The sequence below is a fragment of the Pelodiscus sinensis genome, chromosome 1 (genome assembly GCF_049634645.1).
Source record: "Pelodiscus sinensis isolate JC-2024 chromosome 1, ASM4963464v1, whole genome shotgun sequence".
NCBI classification, from domain to species: Eukaryota; Metazoa; Chordata; order Testudines; family Trionychidae; genus Pelodiscus; species Pelodiscus sinensis.
This window is the reverse complement of record NC_134711.1, coordinates 130,514,699-130,529,951: the sequence shown is the minus strand read 5'-3', so window position 1 is coordinate 130,529,951 and position 15,253 is coordinate 130,514,699. Positions and strand designations below refer to the sequence as shown.

Here is a 15,253-nt window from a genome sequence, read left to right as displayed (position 1 = left end):
ACACCGCTCACATTGCTAAACTGCACTAGCTACTATTACCAGTACTGCAGTGGCTACATTGCTATTTATAATTGAGCTACCTCAATGAGAGCTAGCAGTAGATGTACATGAGCAGGGGAATCCTGCCTTCACTCATAGTGTAGACATGGCTTGCTTAAAGGGCAAAATAAATAAATGTATACAATCTTGCATAGAATAGAGCAATCTGGCCCCGTCATAATTCCCTGAATTGAAAAGATGTACGTTAGAAAAGAACTTGACCTAATACACTTCAAAAATGTATTTGTGATTTTAAAAAGCCTTTGCATTATTTAATATTCTTTGGTCATTTTATTCTGTTTGTGGGGTTATTTTTTAAAGACTTGGAATTTCTAGGATTATCAGGCAATCCCAGCTAGGTCAGAGCAGGCTAATATGTGTCAGAATATGAAGCAGTAATTGCTGAGCCCTGACTGCATCCTGTCTATGCCCTGAGCGGTTGTAGTTGTGTATACAGGTATTATTTTTATGCACGTCTGTCATAATTTGCTTCAGGGATTCAACCAACCATTTGTCCACAGCATGGCTAAGGATTGTGTAATGGGGAATAAGGTCATAGTCTACAAATGCTGGAAAGAAGAACAGACAGAAATTATTTCAACAGATTTTAATGAGGAGTCATAGGGGGTTACTTTAAGAAGGGAATCTTTAGAAGCAATCAATGAGCAACATTAACAAACTGCACTGGACAAAGCATTAGTAAACCAAATTAAAACAATGATCAAAACTAATATGGACTGGTTCTGTCTACACTGGCTGCTCAAAATAGGTTTGAAAACCATGCTGAATCATTTTCTAACATAGCTCTGTTGTGACATAAATAGATTCAGACTGGAAGCTCTGTGGGGACTGTCTTCCTGTTGGTACACTGCCATGTGTTTTGGGTGTTATTATGATACGAGTATTATCAATTGGGGCATAAGACATCCTGACAAAACATTTCTAGAAAAATTAGATTCATGCAAAACTCTGTTGCTGGACTTCACCTTTACTGGCTCCTTTACTACCCCATTCTATCCAAACAGAGCTAAGACACACTCAAGAATCTAAGCCCATCATCTTTCTATTGCACTGTGATGGGTAGACATATATGACCCCCTAATTTCTTTCAACGTAAGACTGCGGGTGCTTGTCCTCATAAATCTCTCTCAAAGGGGAATGATGAACAAGTAACAGGAAGCCGAGTAGATTAGTAAGGCTTCTTTTCTGGAATACAAATGTGTCATAAAAACACATTACTCACTATTTCATGTCTCCTATGTCATGAGCTGAGTATGCCGCCATTATATGGGGCACTGTCTCTACAGAAGCAAAACCAGTAAAGTATATCAAATGAAGTGGTGCCCTTATTAAAGTCTCCTATATAATAGTCAAAGAGGAATTACCAAGCACTGTGTCTTGAACTTGGTATTGGGTTAACTTCCAAAACAAAACAAAAATAATTTATTGATATCCTACCTGCATAACCAGATGCATTATCTGAAATTATTGCCATTACAAGTCAATGTTACCACACAGTGGTGTGTGAGATACCACCATCTCCCCCTAGTTATATGTCCTATATTAGTCAGAGTTTCTTAATTCAAAGCTCAGATATCCAAGAGTGGATACATTATTATGAGCATCAGTGATCTTGTAGGCACTGCATCAATTTTCATAGAACACAGACTAAACTTTCAAAGTCTTATCCCAGTATGCATTGAATTCAATTAACAATTAAGAATTATTTTGGAGGGTACCAAAGTCCCAGTCACAAAGTAGATGATACATGTTTTTTCCACAAAAAATTCAATTTCTGCAAAATTGAAATCTCTTCCTGAAGAAATTCCAATTTTCAGCCAGTTCTATTTTATACTTTCATCTGTATTTACAATTTTAGAGCACTACACTTGAACAAAACACAAACTATCTGAGCACTTCCTCTGTGGGTGCAGTTCTAAACAAGGCCAGGTACCCTGCCTTAGTCACTGGCAAATTCTTTGCTACTCTGTGTATTAAATCCCAGATATGCGACTGGAGTAAATTAACTAGGTTCGGCAGCATCCGCAGGAAGGAGGCCACTTACTTTTTCATGTGTAATTTACCACCACAGGTATTTCTATCTACCTACATGTCTCCTGCTTAAACCTACAGTAGCATGCACATCTGCTGCTGGACGTGCTGTTGCTGTAGCAATCTCACTCCACCCCTCAATTCTCTGGCAGAGTCAGAAACAGGATATCAGCATGTGGTGCCTCTATGCCGTGCTACTGTCTATCAGAAAGAGACCGTCTCAAGACACCCCTCTGGGGCTCTTTTTAAAGGAAGCTAGGTAATTACTGAGGATATTTAAGCCTAATGTTAAATATTTACTTCTCCTGAGAAAACATTTAAAGTGGCAATACTTTATAAGATTCCTGCAAACAGACCAATATTATAAGCCTTGGGTGGGATTTTTTTCTGATCCTTTGTAAAAATCAGATCCTTTCCCTCCATTTTAAGTCTATTTCTATTTTTAGATGCTTTACCAGAATATATATGTGCAACACATTTCATCCCAGGTTTGAACTTGGTCGCTTAACATTTGTGAGGGTGAGGAGTTTCTCATGTGATTCATGCTATCAACCTTTAGAATCATGTTTGTTTAAAGCTACACATGTACCTTACAATACCTTAAGCAATTAATTTTGCCTTATGGTGTGTCATAGAAGGGCAAAGAATGAAATCATAATAATTGCATTGCAAATGAAAATGTGACTTATCTGAAACATAACTTGTATCATTGGATACGTGTGCATATGCACACACTCCTCTGATGTAGACATAACTCACTGTTTAATAAAAGTCAAACCAATATTCACTGTCTTCTCTTTCCACACATTCCAAGTACTTCCAGGCTGGCATGTCATCTATTACAGCTTCAGTCCTAAAAACCAAACACAAAATGTGCGTATATTATGTACTTTAAAAACTGATGTCTGTTATGACAGCAAAGCCCATGAGGAAAAATGTCAATAATGCAGATCAACTACTGTGTACCTTCTTCCATCAAATCTGTATGTGTCTGTGTCTATTTTTTGGGGGGGGGGGGGAGTGGGGCTGACTAAGCTTATATTGGAAGAATAAAGGAGTGCCGAGACATGGAAAATTAAATCTCCAATTATCCACAGGTCATGACAGTCAGCCAAATTATGTGCTTCCCTTTCCATCTCTACACCCACTGCACTGTCCTATTGGTGACCCTGAACTGGAAAGACCACCCTCCTAGGAAATGAAATCAAATCCTCATACTCGCTCATCTTTGGGCCTATCCCAAATGCTCACACTGCCAAATGTGCCTAATTCAAGCAGTGGTTTTGTAATGCGGTGGGCTACTATTCTCTAGTGACCAGAGCTGAGGTCACTACATGCATTTTCCTTTACAAAGTCAGTTTACATTTAAATCCATGTTATCCTACTGCAACAGCATCTGGGATTTTCTTACTACACATACACTAAACCTCCCCTCACAGATGAGACTCTCTTGGCAGTCTCATCTCATGTTGTTATACTCAGAATAATTTTTTAAACTTCTCCAATCCAAAGTGCATTTTTTATTCCTCTCGTGCACCCTTCTCTCCTCCCCCAATTTATCTTTGTTTTTCTTGGCTTTTCTGAGGCTGGTTAAGAACTAACTTAATTTAGGTGCATGTCTGCCAGTCTGTCAAATCCCATCAAGAGCAAAGAGAATGACAAGTTAATAAATTTAAAATTATGTCTGGCATGAGGCATATTCCTATCCCATGCTGTCTATCTGGCAGCAGGTAAAAACCCAACATGGAAGAAATTTGGCCTTTCAAACACTCACATTAAAAGGAAAATGAATGGCTGAAAGTTATCATCAGGTGGCCTATGCGGAATAGTTGGTGGTCTCAGTCCAGTTCCTAGTGGCTTGGTGCCCACATTACAGAAACCACAACCCCAGCTACGGATCCTCACAGGGGAAAAAATTAAGGATGATATTGAAGTGAATCAAGAATAAACAGAGTAAGTCTTGCAATCTACAGAACACCAATATCCTGTCAAATGAAGGTAGAGAAGCATTAGATGACAGTCTGCAAATATGCAGGTTGAACATTATGCCAAAACTAGCATGTTCACATATATTGATGAGGACAGAGCCTTTATAAAAAATACAAAATGGACTATTCAAGAGGAAAAAAGAAATCTAAAAATGTGCACTGAGTACTCTGGCTTCAGAAAGCTTTTTCTCATACATAATCTGGAAGGTGCAATGGGTTGAACCAAAAACATCATCTACACTGGACCTCATTTATGACCATCTGAGAAAGCGCTTGGGGAAGAAGGCTACAACCAGACTTCTGGAGATAATAAAAGAATCATGGGAAAAATGAAGGCTATCTAATTACTGGAAGTCAGCAGTTATTGTTCCTCCTCTTAGCTGCTCAGAAAAGAGGGATCCTTGCCAGTCCTGTCAAGATGTATTTTTAACCAGTAATCTTTCAGATGACGGGATGAACAGTACAATCAAGGTTTCTATGATGACTTCTAGAAGAAGGGAAGATAGAAGCTAACCAAAACATCAGGCAGACCCTTGCAATTAATGGTGACCTTCTGTCAGTCTAGCATTGATGAATTCTAACAAAAGTCACCATTATCATCATCAGGAAGAATTGTTTTGGATCTCAGCATTTGGTATAATCTGACATAATAGGCTGCTACTGAAACTCAGCAAGGCGGGAATCTGTGGAAAAATATATAATTGGACAAGAGATTTCCTGCAGGAAAATAATAGGAAGACTAAATGTTATGTTTTTCAAAGACTAGGTCATTCAGGCCAGGAGTTCCTCAGGAATCAGGTTGAAGTCCTTTTTTTTCTGCTGTACTATCAGGGTGCCTAACGCCATCTCTTTGTGTGCTCATATGCACATGATGCTGTGCTTTGTATCCTGTGAAACAGATGTAATGCAGAATGAATTGAATCAAGACTTGGAAATTTCACCTTGATGGACAAAGAAACACAAATTTTATCTGAATCCAGCAAAAATAGAGTCAACCTACTTTACCACAAACCATAAGAAGTTCAACCACTGTCTGAAATTGACATTGGATGGAGAAGGTATTGCCTTTGAGAGGAACTCAGTATATTGCAGAGTGACATTGGATAAAGAACTAAGAACTTGACTCATAAGAGAAGGATGGCAGACAAAGTAAAGAAGAGCCTGAAAACATTCTGCTCGATAGCTCACCTGAGAGTTGACGATCTCTCACCTGTCCAGTAACATACTGCTCTCAATAATCTAGCCAAGGGCAATGTTTTGCAGTCAGCCTCAGTTCATATCATAATTGGGGCTGTAAGATTCTCCCCAACAGCAATGTGTATAGAACAGTCTGATGTTTAACTTCTTGTGTTTTGTAGAAAACAACAGCTAATTGGGTGTAGAAATCAGCTGAATGTCATCTCTGTTTGGTCTGCTCAGGAATTGGCAAAATAGATCAATGTTGAAATGATCATCTTAGACTCCTTGTTGTTTCAAAAAGTGTGTGAAAGCTACTGAAGGAACTAAAAGCATTAGTTAAGGTTAGGAAGGCAGTATACGTGAAGAAGCTTGTAGGTCCAATTCTTCCCTGACATGAACCTACCCTTGCTCAAAGGACTACACAGATGTGGCTATATATACTAAGACAAACTGGAGAAAAGACCATCCAATTATATCAGTCACAAGTTAAACAAATTAATATGTACGCTGATGTTGCATCAGACAAATCCTTCAAGAACAGTGCTCATGTCCTCATCAAGTAGCCTAGTAGGAAATGTACAAGAAATATTCCAAACTAATGGTCTATCACGGGGGTGGGCAATACAATGGCAGCAATTCCCCCAGGTTAGCCATCTGGCAGGCCACTGCCACTATATTTTCCTTTACCTGCACAGGTACAAGTGATTGCAGCTTACATTGGCTGTGGATCACCATTCCCAGCCATTGGGAGCTGCAGGAAGTAGTGTGGACAAGGACACCATGTCCCACAGTTCCCATGGGCTGGGAACAGTGATCCACAGGCAACAGGAGTGGCTATCACCCAAACCTGTGGAGGTGCTGGTAAATATAGTAGTGGTGGCCCATCAGGGGCTAAATCTGGCAAAACAGATCCAACCCAGAGGCCAGTATTTGCTCACCTCTGCACTACCAGTTCAAATTATATGGTTGAAATGAAAGATATTCGAATTGCACTGCAAAGCAGTAGTAGAGGTGGATGTTGTGATGTCTGCCTCACAGGTCTTTGGCTCTGTTAGAAAAAATCAGATTATCATCATGAATGTAGTTCTCAAGGTGGTTCAGAGGATCAGACTGCAAGGTAATAAATTGACTTTTCAGTGTATTCCAACACATGTTATATAGAGAAGTGATGTAACTGATGTTCTAGCCAAAGTTGGAAGATCAGAAACTCATGTAGGTATGATAACAATCAAAGTTACTGATGTTCTGTAACAAGGAAAATATTAGCAGAAATGGTTAAAAGATTAAAAATCTTCTTAGAATTATGAAAAATGTTTTAGAAATTAATATCCACTATTGTGGGATTTATGGATAGAGCACACTGCAGGAATGACATCTCAACAGAGATGGGATTTAGATATATTCATTCTGCAAGATATATCCATTCCACAAGGTGTGTTGGGTGCAGGCTTTAACTACCTGCCCACATTTATAGCAAAATGCAGGACAATGTAGCACTTTAAAGACTAACAAGATGGTTTATTAGATGATGAGCTTTCGTGGGCCAGACCCACTTCCTCAGATCAAATAGTGGAAGAAAGTAGTCACAACCATATATACCAAAGGATACAATTTAAAAAAATGAACAAATATGAAAAGGACAAATCACATTGCAGAACAGAAGGGGGATGCGGGGGGGGGTGGGAAGGGGGAGGAAGGAAGGTAAGTGTCTGTGAATTGCTGATATTAAAGGTAGGGAGAGTGGGATGTTTGTGAGTTAATGGTATTACAGGTGATAATTGGGGAAACTGTCTTGGTAATGGGTGAGAAAGTTCAAAGACTTGTTAAGTCCTTGTTGGTAAGTGTCGAATTTTATGTATGCAATATTGCAAGAAAAGTGGTGCTCTTTAGATTTGATACCTTTGATAAAGGCCTTACAAAGGACACTGCAAAAGTCACCAGACTTCATGGCCTGATAAGTTTATTGTGGAACAAGATGACAAGAACATCATCAAGAAGCACAGATAGCATCCTTGTAACAGTGAGATCAGTTGAGTTAACCTGTCATAAGGAGGAAGCCGCTAATAGATTTGAGGCCTCTAGTCATGTACTGTTGTCCATTTGACTTTGGGAGAGAAAACATAAATCCCATGACCAAAGTAGTTCTAATGAGGGTCTGATGCGTGCTGGGAATTTCGTTGAACTTTGCTAAAAGGTCTGAAACATGTCAATAAAAGTGTAGCTTGTGGCACCAATAGCATTCTTGGATTGTTAATGCTGAAAATGTTACAGTGTAATACTGTAAAATGGTAAAGGTGGAAGAGAGGAGGTGCCTTGCTTTGTTTTTTGTTGGGTGTGGATTTTTTCTCTGTATCTTTCTGTTCTAAGAGACAGGTCTAATAGGTGTCAAGACTACTGAGCCTGAAGCAATGATATTTCTCAGCCTTTACAGCATACTCTATATGAGACACCTAGATTAGGGCTTCACCCATCCAACTCTGCCTCTCCTGATTCCTGTTAATGGAAGAAAATGGAAACCTTCATCAGTCACTGGACAATTGATCCAGTCTTCCAACCTGACCTCAGGTGGGCCAAGGACTTTGCTTGGTCAAGGAAATATCAATGATTCCAGCCTGAAACAACTGTCAACAATGATCACCCAGTTACCAACACATCCAAGCAGGAGCACTTTTAAAAATTCTCTCTTTTTCCCTTCTTCTGTTGTCTCTTTTATCACACTCCTAGCTCCAATGCTAGATACAGCCTTAGAGCACCTACATGCGGAGTTAGCGAGGAGTAACCAGTGCCCTGTAAATTCACACCCCACCTTGCTAAGCCCTAATTTATCATATAGACAAGCTCTGTAATCATGAGAAAAGGCCCTTATATACTTTGGAAATTACTGTGGGTTACAAAAATCAAGCTTCTGATTAATTGATAAATCATGATATGCCTTTCCCCAGTCCTGAATTCACCTAGAAAAACTGGAAGGCCTTTTTAATATTTATTTTTTAAGGAATAGATTTCAATATATAAAATGAGGTAAAAGGAAAACGAAAAGGGCATTAACATAAAAATCTCGGAATAGGGGTACATGTGGAGACAGAGAGACTAGGGATAAAGGACAAATGGAGCAAATAAATTAGAAGGTCAAATAAAACTTGAAAAAGAGTGGCACATTTCAGTTCTGGAGTTGTTAGTGGAATCACATTCCTCTAGCAGGCTTCAGATGATTAACGACAAGAAATAGAAGTTGAATAGAAACAAAGCTGAGATATACACTCTCTCACATTCTGCAGCAAGGTGTCCAGTGCATGCTGACTGGAATGCATTAGGTGGATCCCTCTGCTGTCTAAGTCAGGGAAATTCTCTGAATCCAGTGACAAAGAACTGAAGCTTGTCTTCAATTTACAGTGAGTTTGTTCATTTGTTTTTTTTGTTATTTTTTTTGGAAGGGCAGCAAAGGTTAAAGAACTTTCCCAATGTTCCTTCACTTTGCTGAAGGCCTTGGCTGGACCTTAAAGGAGTGGCATTGCTGGATTGTGCCCTAAAGCTGAATAAAATTTGATTCTCTGTACAGCTTCTGTGTACCATATAAAGCAGGGCTACTCAACTTTGGAAGCCCCAGAGGTCACAATGATAGTCACAGCTCATGCCGAGGGCTGCAACTTAAGTGTGGTTGCATATACATGCAAATATATATGCAAATATACGCAAATAGCTTCTTTCACATTGATGGGCATGAATACAAAGATTAAGGCAAGACAACACAACATGCAGGCCCCATTTAAGTCAGTTCTGCTGATATTAAAGCAATACAATATTTACCCGATTTCCACCTATATGACAGCACTTTTAATGAGCAATTACAGTCCAGGAATTTAACTACTAACACATATCAACAGAAGACCATTATATTGACTCACCATTGTGGAACATGTTCCTAGTAGAGGCCATGTTCAAAGGATCCCACCCATGGGCCATACGTTGAGCCCCGTGTAAACCCAAAGCACACTGCAGGACATAAACAAATAGGTGGTGGCTGCATGTGGCCCACGGTCCGTGTGTAGAGTAGCCCTGGTATAAAGCCTAACAACAGCTGAACACTTATAGCCAGGCACAGTGCAGCTTGCACTGGATGTCATGATATCATTTTATAGTGGCAGACATCTTCCTTGATGTGTTATTTTATTTCCCACTTGATGTAATCCCAATGAATATAAGAGAATGACATTCAGGAATACTGCCATGAAAAGGATGATGTGAATCAGTGAATCCTACAGATTAGAAGACAAGGAAGTTAACCATTGAATTTTGGATTAGATGAAGGAGGGGCCATGCCAGCTACCCCTGGCTCCACTGCTTCCAACGGGTGTGGAGTCAGGTTCCTGCATAACCTTACTCCAGGGTCTACAGTGGCTGTTGGCCCTGCTGCCTATAAATAAAAATCTGCAGTAGATGTACATGTCTATCAAGTCCATGCTGCATGTTTATTCTTGTAATTCATTCAGTTGTGTAAAAGCATGCATACAGGTGTCACTGGAAACATGCAATTTCATCTTTGGTATTTTATTTAAAGTATAGCTTGCTATACATTATACAGTGATGGAGTGTTTAAGTTGTCCCCTCATATTGCTTGGTATGGTACTCATCTGAGGGTGTTTGAGTGTTTATTGCTAAGTTGTATGAATGGTATGTTCTATATTTCTCCCCTCTTTCTAGTGCTAAATGAACCATTTTGACTCTTTTGATTTTGTTCCTCATTTTCGTATTGAGACAAAACTATTTACCATATTCAACCCAAATTCATAGTTGTAGTTTCCCCCAAATAGCATTTTCCACTGAATTTACTGTTCAACCAAAAATGCACCCAGTTCTAGCCTACAGTGAAGTTATATCTTCATGATTTTTGTTGGACATGGCTTGTACAAGTCAGGAAGCTCATTTAAATAAATGTGGCATTCTTACACAGAAGTCAGGACTATGTAGCACCATGTGCTACATAGCCCTGTTTTTTGTTTCAGCTACACCAGACTAACACGGCTACATTTCTATCACTATTTTACACAGAAGTGATTGCTTTCTCTACCAAAAATCAAAAGCATGGACAATTACAGGTACAAATTTATAGACTCATTTGAATATTTGGACCATATTGTGGAATCTCCATTCTGTTTTTGGAGTTTGGTGATTTTTGTTTATGTAAAAGAACTAATTATAAGTCCCAAATACACGGAACATTCCATGGCTTTAAGCGTATGGTTAGGAAACAGGAAAACTTAAATTCTCATCCTGGCTCTGCCACTAATCTACTATGTGGTCTCAGGAAAGTCAACTTGCTTTTATGTGTCAATTTCAACATATAATAAAGGTAATAATTAAAGCTGGTAAAAATTGTTCCATCCAACACTATTCTCAACTAAACAAAACATTTTCATTAGCAGTCTCCTTTCTTTGAATATTTTTTTCTGTTTCATCTAAAACCCAACTATTTTGAGCTAAAAACTTTGTCATTTTCAGTTTTTTATTTTCCCATATGCAGTTAACTTGATATAAGAACATAGGAATGGCCATTCTGGGTCAGACCAAAGGTCCATCTAGCCCAGTATCCTGTCTGCTGACAGTGGCCAATGCCAGATGCCCTAGAGGGAGAGAACACAACAGGTAATCCTCACGTGATCCCACTCCTTGTCATTCATTTCCAGACAAACAGAGGCTAGAGACACCAATCCTACCCATCCTGGCTAACAGCCATTGATGGATCTAACCTCCATGAATCTATCTAGCTCTTTTTTTAAACCCTGTTAAAATCTTAGCCTTCATTGCATCCTCTGTCAAGGAGTTCCACAGGTTGACTGTGTGCTGAGTGAAGAAAAACTTCCTTTTGTTTATTTTAAACCTGCTGCCTATTAATTTCATTTGGTGACCCCCTAGTTCTGGGATAAGTAAATAACTTTTCCTTATTCACTTTTTCCACACCAGCCATGATTTTATAGACCTCTATCATATCCCCCTTTAGTCTCCTCTTTTCTTAATTGAAAAGTCCCAGTTGTATTAATCTCTCCTTGCATCGCAGCCATTCCAAACCCCTAATCATTTTTGTTGCCTTTTTCTGAACCTTTTCCAATGTCAATATATCTTTTTTGAGATGAGGCAACCATATCTGTGCGCAGTATTCAAGATGTGGGCGTACCATGGTTTTACATAGAGGCAATAAGATGGTTGCATATCTTTTTCTGACTTTTCCCTGCAGTGTAAACATAGCCTTACTAGAGATAGTTGTCTTTAAAAATAATTTAATGAATAATAATTTTTCAGTTTTTTTTTAAAATCCAGAAAGTGTCTAATATATTCTAGTCATAATTCCCAGAAGAAGATGGCTAATATAATTTTCTTTTTCTCCTACATGTTCACCACTGGCAGCACGCAGTTGATTTCCACTAGTAATAAAGTCCAATTACTATCATCATAATAAATAAGAAATATCAATCCTAATTAAATATTCAGGAAAATAATTTTACACTGGAAATCTACCTCAAGATTATAGTTGATGAAATACCATCAGTATCCCTGCTGATCTTGTTCAAACTCAAGTTTGTGAAGAGATTTGCACACGCTAACTTTTTATTTTGAAATATTTTTCGCACTACTGCAAGATCAAACCCTTTCTTTGGTTTTCCTTCAGACAATGATAAAAAGTAGGAAGGGATAGGCTCAACCTTAGTAAGATCAGCAGTTAGCTCTGGGAAAGTCTGAAATCACGCAAATATGCTGAGGAAAAGCCAATGATCAGGACATCACATAGACCAACAGGGAGAAATCCTGACCTAACCGAATTACAGCAAAGGTCTCATTGGTTTCATAGACTCATAGACTCGTAGACTTTAAGGTCAGAAGGGACCATTATGATCATCTAGTCTGACCTCCTGCACAGTGCAGGCCACAAAATCTCACCCACCCCTCCTAGAATAATCCTCTCACCTATATCTCAGATATTGAAGCCTTCAAATACTTTGAAGACCCCAAGATGCAGAGAATCCTCTAGCTGTGATCTGTACCCCATGCTACAGAGGAAGGCGAAAAACCTCCAGGGCCTCTGCCAATCTACCCTGGAGGAAAATTCCTTCCCGACCCCAAATATGGCGAATAGCTAAACCCTGAGCATGTGGGCAAGACTCATCAGCCAGACACCCAGAAAGTTCTCTGTAGTAACTCCTATCATCCCTCACTGGACATCTGCCTCCCCCACCATTTTCATGCCCTGGGCTGAAAACAAATCTCTTTGAAGTTAATAGAATAAGTCTTTCCATTGACTTCAATGATCTTTAAATCACTTCTTTCATCTCTCCAATGGGATAATTTGGTATCTCAGATTTAGGTGTGCATGTTTGGAACTAAAGTTCAGTTTCTGGTTGCACACCCTCATAACTGACTGTAATAGATACATGGTAATAAATATTACCAATCAAAGGAAAACTGAACCTAAACCTAACACAATTTTCCTTGAATTGTGATGTAGTTTGAGTAAATTCCCTCCTGTCAGCCACTTTCTTGCTCTTTTGAACATCCTGGTTCTGAGTGGGAAATGGTGACATAAGAGACGAGCCATTCTGAACATGTTACAGGCATAATCCCCCTGTAACAGGGAGTTGCAGAAAGCTTATTCTAATATGTCATCCAGCCTACTTTCCCAGAACCAGGAAGGCCAGATACCTTGAACTTTGTTATTAAGAATCTGAGTGTCCATTTCAACCACACCTCACCACTTTTTCTAGCTCACCCATAACTATTGCCAACCCATGTATCAGATAAGAAAGAAATGGATCCCAATAGCTGACAAAACCTATACTGAGCTGTAACATAACCCAGTATGGGCTTAAACCCAGCACCTAATTTTCTGTTGTTAAAGTCTTCTATGACTCAAAGTTTCTGCTTCTGGGAATGTGTACTGCTGCCTCATTCTAGGCAGCTGGACATCAGTCTTCCACCTAAGCTCCAGCATAATCATCACACCAGATGAAGATAGGCACTCCACTGCCTATCCAATCTGTGGGTCCTTATTCAGTAGCCATGCTCAGAGCATTCCTAAAGCCACACAACATGGGAGTGCAGACAAGTGGGGGAAGATTAACTTTCAGCCTAGTGGTCAGGATACCCACCTGGGACATGGGAAATCCCAGTTCAACTTTTCCCTCTGGTTGATGAGGCAAAGAGATTTGAATCTAGGTGTCCCACCTTTCAGATGAGTTCCCTAGCCACAGAGCCATTTTTACTCTGGCTCTGGCTCCTCCTTATGTATACAGAGTAGAATAGCTTCAACAAGAGATGCCGAGAGAGACATCAAAATATACCATAGCCCAGCACTAGGGCTTTCTCCTGAGTGGTGGGAAATCCTTGCTCAAATTCTAATTCTTTCTCTTTGCCAACTAGAGGGGGAAATTAAAACAGGGTCTCCCAAATTCAGTGCAAGTGCCCCAACAACTAGACTAAGGATTATAAAAAAAGGTGACATCTGCTTCCACACAGCCCTCTTTTCTAGTTTTTTCTTGTGGTGTTAGGAGGCACCTAAATCATACTGGCAAGAAATGGCTTAGGTGCCTAAGTTGCCATTCCTTCAACAGAACTGTTTCCAAAAGGGGAACTGAATGCAGAAATAGGTGTCTCACTATAGCCAGGACGTGGGTACCCATCTCTATGAAGGGAGCACACTTCTTTCGTCACCACATCCCATTGGCTACCTTACATTGCTCCCTGTCTTCTGTACTAACATTTGTGGAGCCCGTTCTTAGAAAATTATCTCACTCCATGTATTATACAGGGATCTTAGCCAGCTAATCCAAGGTTTGTGGATTCCAGTGATTTTCAAGGAATCTAAAAGTTGGGTGTTGCCTCACGGAAGTCCTTTTGTGGATCCAGGCTTCCTGTGCACTAAGATGGGTGAATTTTAGGAATCCTGGGCCAACATTTCAAAGAATAGGTGACTACAGTTTAGCTCCTCTATCTAGATATTGCCACCTGCCTGATTTTGCAAAGTGCCAAGCTCCCAGCTGCTCTGCATGAGTTCAATGCATGTGGTTGGGTGCTAAGGACATTTTATAAAGACGCATTAATAAGCATGCATTTTAATAAGGACTTTGGGATCTAACTCTAGGATCCTAAACTCTGTCTATACTTAAAATGCTACAGCGTCACAACTGCAGCACTGCAGCTGCTCCACTGTATGACTCCAGTGTAGACATTCACTAGAGCAACAGGAGGGGTTCTCCCATTGTTGTTTATAACCTTCCTTCCTGCAAGGTAATAGCTAGGTCAACAGAAGAATTCTTCTGTCAGCCTACTGCTGTCTACATTTGGGATTAGGTCAGCATAGCTAAATTTCTCACTGGGCATGGATTATTCACACCCCTGAAAGACATAGCTCTGTCAATGTAAGTTTTCAGTGAAGACCAGCCCCTCTGTGTTTGAAAGTCTTGGCCAATGTCTACAGGCAAAAGTTTGACTTTTCAAAGGGGGTCATAAATTGGTCATAAACATTTGCTACAGCCCAAAAGAGGACATGAAAAGGTCTCACACCAGGAGGAGTGTTGTTGTTGGCTGCCCTTATCCTTCAATGTGATTGAAATGGATTCAACACTTTAGGAGTGAAAATGAAAATGTAAAATTATTAGTGCCCTTGGGTGTTTTTTGTTTTGTTTTTCAATGATAAACTACTATGATTTTCCAGTTCAAGATGAGGCTGCTTTGACCACTCAGTCACTTTGAGTATTTGCCAGAGATTTTCTTTTAAAAGGTTATAGACAAGGCAGAACTCTCTTCTATAGTTACTTAGATTTAAATACAAACAGATTTAATAAGACACCTACCCGCAGCTCTAGACTCCCTGACAGTAAATTAGAGTCAGAGTCCATACGGGAATAATCCCTGAACAACACAGCAACCAAGAATTCAAAGCAGAAGAACAATCCCTCCCACCCTAAATTCCATAACCTCGTCCATTTTCTTGCTTGCCTGTACAG

At 39.7% G+C, this 15,253-nt stretch overlaps 1 protein-coding gene across 1 annotated transcript in view; it reads right to left on the bottom strand.

Moving 5' to 3' along the window:
• Positions 1–608: 608 nt before the first annotated feature.
• Positions 609–15,253, bottom strand: part of CCDC91 (coiled-coil domain containing 91) — a 519,220-nt gene continuing 504,575 nt past the window's right edge. Inside the window, exon 14 of the mRNA XM_075901364.1 lies at positions 609–2,944. The gene's annotated coding sequence lies outside the window, so the exon portion shown is untranslated. The remainder of the gene's footprint in view (positions 2,945–15,253) is intronic.